The sequence below is a fragment of the Enhydra lutris genome, unplaced genomic scaffold (genome assembly GCF_002288905.1).
Source record: "Enhydra lutris kenyoni isolate GAN:26980312 unplaced genomic scaffold, ASM228890v2 scaffoldscaffold24, whole genome shotgun sequence".
NCBI classification, from domain to species: domain Eukaryota; kingdom Metazoa; phylum Chordata; class Mammalia; order Carnivora; family Mustelidae; genus Enhydra; species Enhydra lutris.
In genome coordinates, this window is record NW_019154108.1 from 1,343,398 (window position 1) to 1,356,411 (window position 13,014).

Below are 13,014 nucleotides of genomic sequence, written 5' to 3' on the forward strand. Positions count from 1 at the left end.
CGGCGGCGGGGGGGGCGGCCCTGGTCCCGCCCGCGCCCCCCCCCCGCGCCCCCGCCCCCCGGAGGGGGGGGGGGGGGGGGGGGGGGGGGGGCAGGGCTTCAACCTATGATTTGGGGAGGAGGGGACCCAACATGCACCCACAGTGGGCGCCACGAGCAAAACACCAGGGGGGCAGCCGGTGGGATAAGCACGGGAGCTTCAGGGGAGCTTCACTGGAGGCCGAGGGGCACATTCCAAAGTCTGCAGCGGCTTCCGGCTTCCAGGCCCACGACGTCGGTTCTTAGGCACCGGGGGCTCAGGGCGTCTGCAGTCACAGCACAGGACAGCTGTACATCTCCGCGGTCCTGGTCCTCAGCCCTGAGCACACATCAGGGTCAGTGAAGGAGCGGCTCCCACTGATGACCGGCTGCCCCTCCCCGGAACTGCTGACTCGGCGGGTCTGCCGTGGGGCCTGCGACTTTACACGTCTCACGGGGTCCCGGGTGGCGCTGATGCTGCTGGTTGGGAGAGGACACGATGAGGGCCGCTCATACGGTGTCTGCCTACTGTCCCATGTGCCGCCCAGCCAGCACACAACTATCACTAGCATCCGACAAAAAGTCCTGAAGCCCGAGGCTGCTGGAAACACCAAGCACCGTCCGTCCGTCTGAGCAGATCAGAAGACAGAGACGCATTTCCACTCGGCCGCATGGTGAGTGACCAGATGCGTCCTTTATGCAACAGACGTTACTAAGTGCTGGTTTTGTGTCAGGCGCTGGACAGAAAACCCCAGCTCCTGTGCTGTTTACACGTGGGTGGGGAAAGCCATCACTTTTGGAATTTCTATGATGTTCTAAGCCCTGAACAGTAACTACCTCGAATTCCCACACAGTGTCATTATTCCCATTTTCGGGGTGAGAAGGTGGAGTCTCACCCGGTTAAGGAAGCGCCAGCTGGCCGTGTCGCCACAACCCACACACTTTCCATCAGACCACAGGGGAGTGTCTTTGGCTAACACTACAAAGGGCCTTTTAGCAGAAATACCCCGTATTTTGTCAGCAAAGTATTCCTTTTTCATTTACCACAACCTGGATGGATCCATGGAGGTACTGGGAAGCTTCAAGGGCTCCCGAGGGCTGAGACAGGAGGGCCGTGGGCCACGGGAGGAGACAGTTTTCCTGACTAGTGACCACAGCCCATTGTCCACATCGCAGGGCCCACCGGGGTCCTGCTGGGCCGCACTACACTTTGCTGGGTTCACTGGAATACCAACGTCCCATTAAAACTAGCAGGTCCCTGGTTCACACCGGAGACCCTTCCTCGAGTCACTTTTCTCCATAAGTATTTCTTGAAACCTCTGTGAGCCGGGCACTGCCGCTAGGAACGGTGGAGAATTCGAGCTAAGACTTTGCCCCTGCTCCCCAGAGCTGGTAAAGCAAGTGCAGCACCTTCTTCCTGGTTGTCCTGCAGCTCCGACACTGGGGACCCTCACTGGGACAGTGATCTTTGCCTTATGTCTTATGGTTTGAACTTTCCATCTTTACTCACGATCCATTCACGCATCACTTTGTGCCAGATTTTCGTTTGTCCATTTGTTTTTGTTTCTTGTCAGCAGAGCTACTGATATACAGGAGCTGGGGGCGTCCGGCCAGCTCAGGCCGTCGAGCGTGTGACTCTTGATCTCAAGGTTGTGAGTTCAAGTCCCATGTTGGGTGCAGAAATTACTTTAAATTTTTTTTTTAAATCTAATAAACACATATGCTATATAACAAATATATTACATTGTATATATGTAGTTAGATATTTGGTGAGACAATAGAATGGTTTCTTTTCTTAAGAGAAATGACAATGGTCATCAAGATCTTGGGGAAATATTAAAAAGAGGACGCGGGTCCTGAGGCAATGGAAGAAAGAAAAAAATTCTTGGAAGGTAAAGAATCTATGATCCTCAAAAAAGATATGAGCCTGCCCTCAAGTAGGGAGGGAGGAGAAGAGAATCTTAAAAGAGAAAGAGGAAGTCTGGGAGGCAAAAAGAGCAGCTGCACGGGTGGGAAAGAGCTACGATACCCTGGGAGGAACTCCTGCGTGGACGGATGGCTTCCCGTCCCCGGTGGGGCTGCCAGCCTGGACCTCAGTGAGTGCGGCGGGCCGGCCGACTGCACGGTCAACTTCGGGGCACAGTACTAGGCTCCCAGGTTTTTGTTTTTTTTTAAAGAAGACAAGAGTTTAAGTGTATCAGCTTGCAGGCCTGGAGATCTTTAGTAGCTGAATACATATCATATTACGTTCGGGGGCTTGAAATCAGACCCAGCTGCACGGAGGACTCAGTTCCTGACTCCGAAAGTCATGCCACCGCTCCACCTGGAGATGGAGGGCCGGGGAGGGAGGAACATACCAAGTGCGCCAGCAATCAGGTCTTTGTGTGATTCTTAAAAGCCCTCTGTGCCCAGGTGCTATGGCGAACACACGTTGTTTTATTTCCACGTAACTGTGACGGTGGAAGCTCAACGAACAGCCATCTCCACACACATTCTGGGTTGTCTGAGAGCAAAGTTGTCTTGTAGGTTTCTTCTCCAAATTTGAGCATACGGAGATAGGCGATAGTTCTTGAATTGAATGGCCTTCCCCCAGAGGTGCACTCCTGTGGCCAGCATGAGGGTCTTAATAACACCCAAGCCCTGCTGTCTCTCCGGATTTCTCACACACCCTCCAGTGGGGCTTCTCAAACGTTGCGGTGCTTAGCAACGTTTGAGGAGGAAGCTTGTTCACCTGTGGATCATGTCACCAGGGCCTCACCAAATAAATCTGATGCAGAGGGTTCGTGGTCAACACATTGTGAAATTCTGTGCCGTTTAATAGGGTTAGAGACAAATGTGCTGTGGGGGCATTTCACAACTCAGCTAAATTTACTGTGTGTGTACTACGCGTCTATCAGTGTGCTACGTACAGAGGATACCATGGTGGACAAAGCCTGTTCTCATGCAAGTATCATCTAAATAAATAATTGCATGAGTCAGTGGAGAGCCACAACTGTGGAAAAAGGCACAAAGAAGAGATACACAGTGCCAGGAAAACCTGTGGCTGAGACATTTTCCCCAGTCCCAGACATCAAGGAAGTCTTCTTCTGAGGCTCAGTAGGTTATCTGGACAAGAGGGGACAGATGAACATTCCAGACACAGAGGAAATAGCAAGTGTAAAGGCCCTGTGGCCACCAAAGGGGCTTAGAGAGTCTGAGACACTGCCAGAAGCTGCCCAGTGGACTCACTTGTAGTCCCGGTGTCTGGAGATCTTTACACACTCTAACGTCCACACTCTAACGTCCCATCCCTCTGGAAGTCTGATGAAATTGAAGAATTACTGATTTGCAAAAAAGAGCCCTTATTTACAACTAGACGTGAGCTGCTCTAAGATCTAACGTCAGTTAAAACCGGCAGGGCAGCTGCTGTGCAGGTCTGGGGAAGTCACACACCTGTGTCACCAGGGCCCAGGCTCAGATAAGGCAACAGCCGTCTAAATCCCACAAGCCCCAGAAAGCCTGGTGGAGACTGACTCCGCTGTTGGCACCAGAAGTAGAGAAAGGTGGTGGGCGGCACCTCAGCGGGACCAGCCCTTGCCAACAGGGCAGAGCCCGGTTGTGGCCGTGGGACTAGAGGAGCCTGTTTTCTGCACACTCTTTTCAAGACCTCCTCCAGCTCTGCTCCCTGCTCCTTCTGGAGCTGCCTTTTCCGACCCTTGTGGCCTGGGCTTTTCCCATGGCTCCTTTTACAATGACTTGTCTTTCTTACCACAAAAGAAAGAAATTTGGTGCTCTTATTGGACGATCAAATATCAGGTAAGGGGACCCTCTTGGGATTTGTATTTTGAAAAAGGCCTGGGTAATAGTAACTCAAAAGAACAAATCGATATGCGTCCAATTTCCCCACATTATTATGGCAGACAGGCACAGACCCTCTAACTTTGAGCTGGGCACACGGTTCCTGAAATAAGGGTTATATTTCTCAGCTTCCCATGCAGCTGAGTGTTGCCTTGGGGCCAAGTTCTGACTAACGGGATGGGAGCAGTTTCTGCGACAGATGTTTCCATAAGCGGCAGTTGACATTCAGGCCCCATTCTTCTTCTTACTTTCCTCCAGCCTGGCTGGGATGACTGATGTCCTAGGCATTACCTTGGGCCATGAGAGCAAGGGCCACATGGGAGGGATGGCAAACAGGTGAGCTGGAGGGGGCCTGCGGACCTAAGGGATAAGGCCGTTGTCCCAGTCCTGGGCTCCCTTCCTCCAGACTCATAAGTAAGAAAAATAAATCCCATGTTGTTGGAGCCATTGTTAATCTGGGGTTTCTGTTGTAGCCAAAGCCAAGTTTAACTGATAAAACCGTCATGGGGATTTTTCTGTCTTTTTTTTTTTTTCTTTTTCAGTGGAAGATCACAGTGCAATTTCTTCTTGGGTCCCTCACATGTAGGCAACAACGTTCTCCATTTTCATGTGTGGCTGCTTCTTCGAGTCAACCCAGGATGGCTCGCAAGATGGGAGAGGAGCACGGGTCCGTGGGAGCATGGGCCGGGGGCCCGAGGGCTGGGTCTGAAGCCGGCCCTGCCACAAGCTTCCCTCACTGGGCTTCTCCTTGCCCCTCTAGAAACAGCCTCCAGGCCCTCCTACGAACCTGTTCGTTGCTAAGACCAGGCTCACTTGGTGTCGCCTGCCCCGTGCCCACTCTGCCCGTCGGAGGACATGATGATGAGGATGAGTTTTCATCTTACCAACAAGCTGTGTTTTCAAAGTCTGCAGCGCCTGTCTGGAACTCGGCGACACACTTCTCCACAGGCCGAGAACAAGAAGGCTCGGCTCCCACGCGAATTCCAAAACAATAACCACCTGCAGTTAAGCAGCCACGCTGAGGGGTCCTAGAACAAAACAGTTTGCAAAAGATTAGGGTGTGTGTGGCCCGAAGTGCTCGGTGTCTGATGGGAGGGGGACAGAAACAGCCCCCCCCACCCCGCCCGTGGCAGGGAAGAGGACGCCCTGCATGTCTCCTGTGTTCTCTTGGGGAGAGTCACCCTCCCAGGAATGGCACTTCCCTCTCACATTCAGATGCCTACGAAAGCCAAAAAAAAAAAAAAAAAAAAAAGAGTCTCCAGAGTTGCCAAATATCCTGGGGCTGTTACTGGCTTTCTTCAGTCCAAATCTGCCTTCATTTGAAAACTCACCCTGTAGGTAAAAGAGAGGCCACTTTGTGGATCTGGCCACATTCTCTTAAGCAAACTTGACGTAGATGCCCCAGGAGAGGTAAAGGGAAGAAGGATGCTCTTTTTCAAGGCTTTGCAGTCAAGTCTGACTTGTCCCTTTGCTGCCATGTCATGGGAGATCACCGAGCAGGTGTGACCCCCGTGAGGGGAGCCGGCACTCAGACCTCGAGGGCCCCTCACTCCACCCTGTCCTCGGAATGTGGGTTCCACTTGCCTTTCCTGTTTCCAGAGGCCGCTCCAAAGACAGCCTTGAGACAGTGATGCGCTGTTGAGAACACCCACGCAGTATGTGTGACAGACACGAAGGCCTCTGTAGAAACTTCCACGCTGTGGCAGTGGATGCGCGGGTCCCCCCCCACTTGCCTCCACCCCAGACAAGCCTCATCTATAACCTCCTTGCTTGTTCACACTGCCACCTACCCACCTGTTCCCTGTCCTTTGCTTACGAGGGACAGTGTCAGAGGACACCTGGGGGGATCACAAGGAGCTTGCAAAACACACAGCAGCTTGGAGTCAGTGGTGGGGGAGAGGCTGAGCGCAGATCTGGTTTCATCTGCCGGGGATGGAAGTGGGGGGCTGGGGATGACGTCATAGCTGTCTGGGGAACTGTGGTCTGCTTTAGTCTAGTTCCTCCTTTGCAAAGAGCAGGTTAGACCTGTACCTTTCAGTTGTATCTTGTCTCTATTAAAATGTCTTTATTACAATGGAAGGTGTTCCCTCAACCGACCCTAACCGGAGCCCTTTCTCTGCCTTTGCACCAGGGGTCCTGCCTGCCCTCCCCTCCCCTCACTTCCACCCTCCACCACCTGCAGGAAGCCCTCCCCACTCTCCGCAGGGGGTTAGGTCCGCTTGAGTGCTCTCCTAGCACCCTTGGGAAATATCAGGCTGTCCCCACAGAACAGAACAAGCTGCTTGGCCACATGGGCTCTCGGGTGACCAGCAAAGTGACCTGGTATGCAGTTAGGTCCCTCAGTGTTCAGCGAATGAGCAAAGGTTCTTTCCACTCTGCTCCTTCCCATGGCGCTATCAAGGTCCTGATTGGGCCCGTCCCCTTCCAGAAGGGCTATCTCTTCTCGCCAGATTCCCACTGCGCCTCTTGCTCTGGTACCTATTGTGAAACGTAATGATTTACCAGGCTGCATTGTTGTTCACTCATTCCTGTGGATCTTGCCTGACGGACCGTCTGCTGTCAAAGGACCGCATCTTCCGTGTCTTTTGCGATGCCCTCAATTCTAAGGCCACACTCTGCACACCGTGGGCGACCGCGAATGACCGATGGGAAGTCCAGGAGTCTAAGACAGGCTTCTTTAAATTGTGACCAGGTGAAGACTTGCATTCTCCCGGGGAGCTTTCAACCCAGAAAACAAAGAGCCTTACGTAAGTGCACCCACCGGATGCCGGAAGCTGTGCTAGCACTTTCTGTGTGTGTAGGTCTTCCTTCTGAAGGGGCAGTTAGGTCTCGTGGCTCTGAGCATGGGCTCTAGAGCCCTGCCTGGACCTGAATGGGGCTGCCTTCCTGCTGGCCTCAGGGATTGAATCTGTGCGATACACACTTTCCTCACTTGTGAGATGCAGGTAATAGTAAGAGGCTGTGTTAGGCTTCCTCAGAGAAACAGAACCAATATGGTTACATCGACAGCAGGATAGATGGAGATACACAGACACAGATGAGGAGATCAGTTGCAGAAATTACCACACTATTATGGAGACCAAGAAGGCCCCGGATCTGCCACCAGCAAGCTGGAGACCCAGGAAAGCCAGGAGTGTAATTTAGTCCAAGGCCTGAGAGGAGGCTGATGGTGTAAGTCGTGGTCTGGTCTAAAAGCCCAAGAACCAGGAGTGCCAGTGGCTGAGGGCAGGAGAAGACGACGTCTCGGCTCAGGCAGAGAGAGAGGGAATTTGCCTCTTGCCTGCCTTTCTGGTCTTTTCAGCGGACTGTCCCTCAGTGCACTGGGCGGTGCCCACAGCCTTCGCTGAGCGCTCCCCTCCACTCAGTCGGCCAATCCCAACGCCAGCCTCTTCCAGAGACCCTCACAGACTCATCCAGAGTCATGCTCTTCCAAACAGCCGGGCACCCCTTAGCCCAATCAAAATGACACAGAAAATTAACCAGTGCAAGGGCCAACCTCATTCAGGGTTAAAAAGGCAATACAGAGCGGAACACAGCAAACGACAGGTCGCCCGCGTTAGCACCTGGCACAGCGTCTGCCCGCGCGTGTCTGATAGACGCGGTCCTTACGCATCCGCGCAGCTTCTACGGTCGCGACGGAAGGTTTAAATGGAACAAGAGGTCTTGGAGAAGCCGGGGCTCAGGGTCCTGGTCTCCTTGTCATTCCACTCATTTATGTCCTTGGTGGTATCCCTGTGAGGACAGGCACAGCTATGACTTTTAGAACCAGGAAACGGAGGACTCTGCTGGGGAGCGTCATCCCGCGGGACTCACAGGTGCTACCTGGTCCTCGGGACGCATTTCATAAACTTCAGTAAAGGGCCCGCCCCCAGGCCCACTTGTGGGGCACAAGGCCGTGTAGACCGTTGCTGTGAAAGACCGCGAGCGCTGACTAAACAAGACAAGGTAAAAGACGCTGTTCGCTAGCTGGAGTCCAGACACTGCCAACAGCCAGTCCGCTTAAAGGAATCGCTCCTTGACAGCATGGAGTCCTCCTTACTCGGTGTAGAGAAGAGTGTAGATTAAGTTGTGATCCAGCTCATCCCCTCCCTCCCTTTCTTTCTCTCGCTCCCTTTCTCTCTTTTTTTGCATCTTCCTACCTCCCAGCTACTCTACACAGTAAAGTAAATGCAAAACGGCCTTTTTCCCATTTCTTCCCTTTGGTTTGAGGGCTAAAACTAGCCACATTAAAACGCACTATTTCTAGAATGATCTGGAAAGGTACAATGCCGCAGAAAGAAGAAAACCTGGCAAATTTTGTAGGGTGTGTAAGACTCTTTGTTCTGCGTGTGTGTTTGCCTGCCTGAGTGTGTGTCTGTCTGTCTGTCTCTCGCCAGCCGGCAGCCTGCGGCCATTTTAACCAGCACGGCTCCCTCCTCCACATCCCAGCCACACTGGGGGGAGGAGCCTGGGCCAAGATGGTCAATGCTGAGGCTTCCCAATGACCTAGGACCTGTGAAAATAGGACCTGCACTAACTTAAATCTCTCAGCCTGGATCAAGATGAAAGTGAAGTAAGCCACTGCCCGTGGGTGATGGGATGGGAACTGAAAGGCCCCGAGAAAAGCAGGACCACAAAGGCCTCAGCCGGCTGACCTGCATGTAGGCTGAACTGGGTATTGGGACAGCTGAGAAAGTTAGGGGTGCTGAGAAGGAAGAAGTGGCAGGCAGAGCCCTGTTGAGTGAGTCACTGCAACGGGCAAATGCAAGAAGAAAGATCTCCAGCCCCAGTCCCTTCACGGCCAGCGTCTACAGGACACTGCCCCGGAGCTCAGGGACTGGGGTCCTCCTTCTCCAATTGTTTTACGTGTGTCTCTCTTCTTTGACCTAGACTTCGGGGGGGAGGCAGGTGTCTCTGGCTTTTGCAAATGCATAAGAAGCTTTTTCTAAAACATTTATCTGTCTTAAGGGTTCAAAAGTCCCTGGTTCAAGAAAACCACAAAGGCACAGTGTTGGGAGGACTGTGGTCGACAAAAATGGTAGTGTCCGGATGTCCACTGGGCTCTGCCTAAGAACCAGGGCACTTGCTTTAAAAAAGGACATTGACAAATGGAAAAGAATATGAGGAAGGGGGCTAGGGCAGTGAGGGGGTTAGAAAAAAATCTCATACAGGGACTGAAGAAACTGGGGGTTTTACACTTTGAAGGGTAAAAATTAAGGAGACAGCAGAAATGTTTGCAATGTTTGTAGGGTGGACACAATGAAGATGTACCAGGTCTGTGATGTGTCCCCCCGGGTGAGACAGGATTGTACAGATGTTACAAGGAGCTCAATTTTAGCTCATGGTTTCCCCACAACAGAATGTTCTGCTGCAAGGTTGGGGGTACACAGCCTGTCTGGATATTCAACGAGAGGCTAGTTGACTTTGTCCTAGGGGAAAGGAGTTTAGACTGGAGGACCTCTGACATCATTGGCACCACTCTACACAACGAGTTTACCCACAATGATGACCCATGACCTCCAGGCCCCCAACTAAAGCTGTGGAAAGATGCTGGAAATGAGGCAGATTGTAAAACAGACACCCTTTTCCATCTCTGGGAGACAGACTCCCCAGCTGTCCATCCCTGGGAGACTCCCCAGCTGTCCAGGATCATAAAATGTCTCTGATTCTCATCTCATCTACATCTGGCCCAAGACCTCTCTGACAGCAGAATGATGGAACAGGAGCACCCCTCACTGAGCTTAGCCTCTCACAGGAGTGTCCACTTGTCCCCTATAAAGCAAATAGAAAATTCTGGAAAGAAATTTTATTTTCTAAAGCCTAGAGCATGCACTGGTTGGTTCCAGACATTCTTCCAAGGAAAAAGCAAATTGAACCTCTTACCCTGTACTGAGGAGGTACAAAGGAGCAGAGAGGCTGGTTCTGACAGGAGTTTGTGGCCCTGCTGGCCTTTATTCCTACCACCCCCCAGGCTGCAAATATGCTTACAGAAACCATCCACTTCCGTGGTCTTGCTAGAACAGTCAAAACAAAAATCCTCTGGGCGTCCACTTCCCTCTACTGTGGTCACCTCCGTACACTTTGTAACAACGTGGTAAAGGACAGGGGTGGTGGAGAGAAGCCCCAGCATGGCCCACTGGACTGCAGATGTGTTCCGAACTCTCCAGATTCCTGACTTACAAGTTAGGAATGGTGTAACAGACAGCGGTTTCTGGAAATCTGCCAGGCAGGGCCTGGTGGCCAAGGTGACAAGCAGATGACCTGTCACTGACACTCGTGGCAGGTATAGCCCATCTTACCAAGGAGGCCTTGCGTTAAAAAAAAAAAAGTCCTTTCTCCTTATTGTCCTATTGTGCCCTCACCCAGGACAAGAATTCCATTCCACACCGAGTGCAAGAGGAAAGTGAAAGAATGACGCTCAATGAAAAAGAGGGATACTTCTACATGTCCCCACTGAGGGTCTCTGGTTTGCTTAAGAAACCAAAACCCTTCCAGAGAATGATTTGTTGTTTTCAGCAAATAGCCAGGGGCCACTGTGAACCACAGAGTGACACCCTGTGCGGCACTCAGGCTTCCGGAGGGACAGTTAGGGCGCTCAGCCCAGGCCGGTGGCAGGAGCTCCCCTGGCATCGCCCGCATCCCGCCACCGTGACGGGTCCACCGTGAGGGTCCAGTAGCATTTCCCTAGCCTCCTCTCCCCCTCCCCTCCCGCCCTCCCGGCCCTCCCTCCCAGAGCAGTGCATTCCAGAGCTTTCTGCCGCACACAGAGCCCGCCACTGAGCCCTTTTCCCCAACGCTGCGCACGGTTTCTGCTGCCAAGATGAGTCACCGAGCGACACACACCCGCAGCCCCTCCACTCTGTACTTAAAATACCCTAGGGCTGGCCGAGCAGAACCCCGTGGGGCGTGCGCACGTGTGTCAACGGGGGATGGGCAGCTCGGCCTCGGAGCCCTCTGCGGAGCGGACTGCACTGGGTTTGGCCCAAGCCTTGTGAGAGCCCACCGCTTGGCAGGGGGTCTGTCTCCCCATGCAGCCTGCCAAACGGCACCTCTGGGCTGCGGCAGCTGAACCTCCCTTTCAGCCTCTCTGCCCTGCAGCAGAAGGAGCAGACGGCCAGGGGCTGATCTGTCCTGGCGCCTCCGCCTGCCAGATGTCTAACTGGTGGTCTCGCCTCACACGGGACCGCCCTGTCCTGCGTTCACCCTTGGGCCCTTGTCTCAGCTCCCAGGGAGAGTCTGCTTCAATCTCAACCGTTTCTGGTTGTTTCCCCCGTTAGAACCCGTCATCCTCACCTGGACAGAGGTCCCTAACCTCCTCCACTCTCTGCCACCACGCTTCTCTCTGCTTCCCATCTACCCGCCCCAACGCCCAGCACCCACCTTGGGCAGAACTAACCACATCACTCTAGAACCATTCCTCTTCCCTAGAAAAAGAGATGGAAACATTGTTCTCTTTGCCCCAGTCTTTCAAAAGAGCTGAAGAACTCCTTCCTCCTTCTCTCTGCAGAGACGTCAGGCCTCCGCAGGCATGCACCCACCGAACAGCTTTCCTCGTTCCCTCTGCCCACACCTCCCTCCCCCCCCCCCTGCCCAGCCACACGCTGCACCTGCCAGAGGCACCCCTCCCTCCCAGGGAACTGCATGCTTTCCGCTTTCAACCCGCTGCTACAGCACCCTTCACAGAAGGGGCCTCAGAACAAAAGCCCGGCCCCGAGCAGCCAAAGGGACATCCTGTGCTCAAGTTACTCATTACTTGAGTTAGAAGAGGTCACCGAGCAGGAAGCACGCTGGAAAGCAAGGGGACAGGTGGCATAGAGGGCAGGGACTTAGTCAAGGTGACCTTCTAAGAGAACTCGAGAGTCCGGGCGGGGGGTAGGTATCAGAATGGGAAGGCGGCAAAGTCATAGCAGCAGTTCCAAGGTTAGACAAGGTCAAATGGAAAGAGCTAATTATACTTAAGCAAGCTATTTAACAGCTTTCACTAGGTACTAGGCACTGTGCTTAGCATTTTCCCACAACCCCCATTTAATCCTCGCAACAATGTGTCGTTCCAATTTTACCAGTGAAGAAGGGGCAGCCCTGGAGAGAACAAGGGACTTGCCCAAGGTCACCCAGTGAGCCAGGACTAAAGCTGGGAGTGTGTCTGTCCTGCTCTGCGGCATGTTGCTCTTTGGGGTGATGTGGTCGGACCGTCTACGTGGCTGTGCAGCTGAGTCTCATTCTGGGTCTCACATGGCTGAGATCCTGTTCTGCAGCTGCACGACAGGTTGGGGTGGGAATGTGGAGGTTCCCGGGACGCCTGCGAGAAGCTGGCTTAGGAGAGGCTGAGAGGCTGCATCGGCTGTGAAGGCACGACGCTCAGCCCTTGTCAGAACCTGGGGAGAGTCTGCACATGGAAGAGGCAGAATGAGCAAAGCTGGGGAGCTCAGATTTGAAGAGGGAGTAGCCTCCAGAGGAGCACAGTAGGTCAAGGACAAGAGAGGAAGCTCAGCCTGGCCAGACTCAGAACCGGTCTACTTGGCATTTGCCATAGCCCTAGAAAGCTGAGGTAGGGAACCTCTTTTTAAAGAGAGAATGGGGATCCTAATGAAAAATTTGTCACTGTGACCCTTTCTCCACATACTTTGTTTCACTGGAGAAGAGAGAGGGTGAGACAGGAAGGGGGGAAGGGTCAGGTGGGGGGTATGCTTATCTCCCCTAACCCCCCTCATCCCTTCCCCTGCCTCTTCCCTTCCTCACTCATCCCAGTTTGCTGATTCCTCGCACAGGCTTTCCTCCCTCTAGCTCACAGGGAGCGCTCCCTAAACACACGCCCTTTCCAGTGAGCTCTCCTCCTGGAGACTCCTCCGCGAGGTCACTTCTCCTGGGAGAGGACCAGGGGCAGCGCATCTGCAGGGTGCTCCTGTGTCTGCAGTTCTCCCACCAAGCTGGGGCTTTTCAGGCATAAACACGGCAGGCCAGGCGCAAAGCAGTGGGTGGCTTCCTTTCTCCACACTGTTCTCACCACGGTCAGTGCCTAGCAGTCCTCTGGGGCTGGGGTGGGGTGAGGGGAGGATAGTCGTTGCTTCTTTGAATTTCAGGGATCTTCAGGTTTTTCAAGTCTTGTAGGTGTGGGCCTTGGGAAGGAGTAGTGGGAAAGGGCTCGTTTCAAAGCAGTTGGAGCTTGTCCTTAGATCTGCAA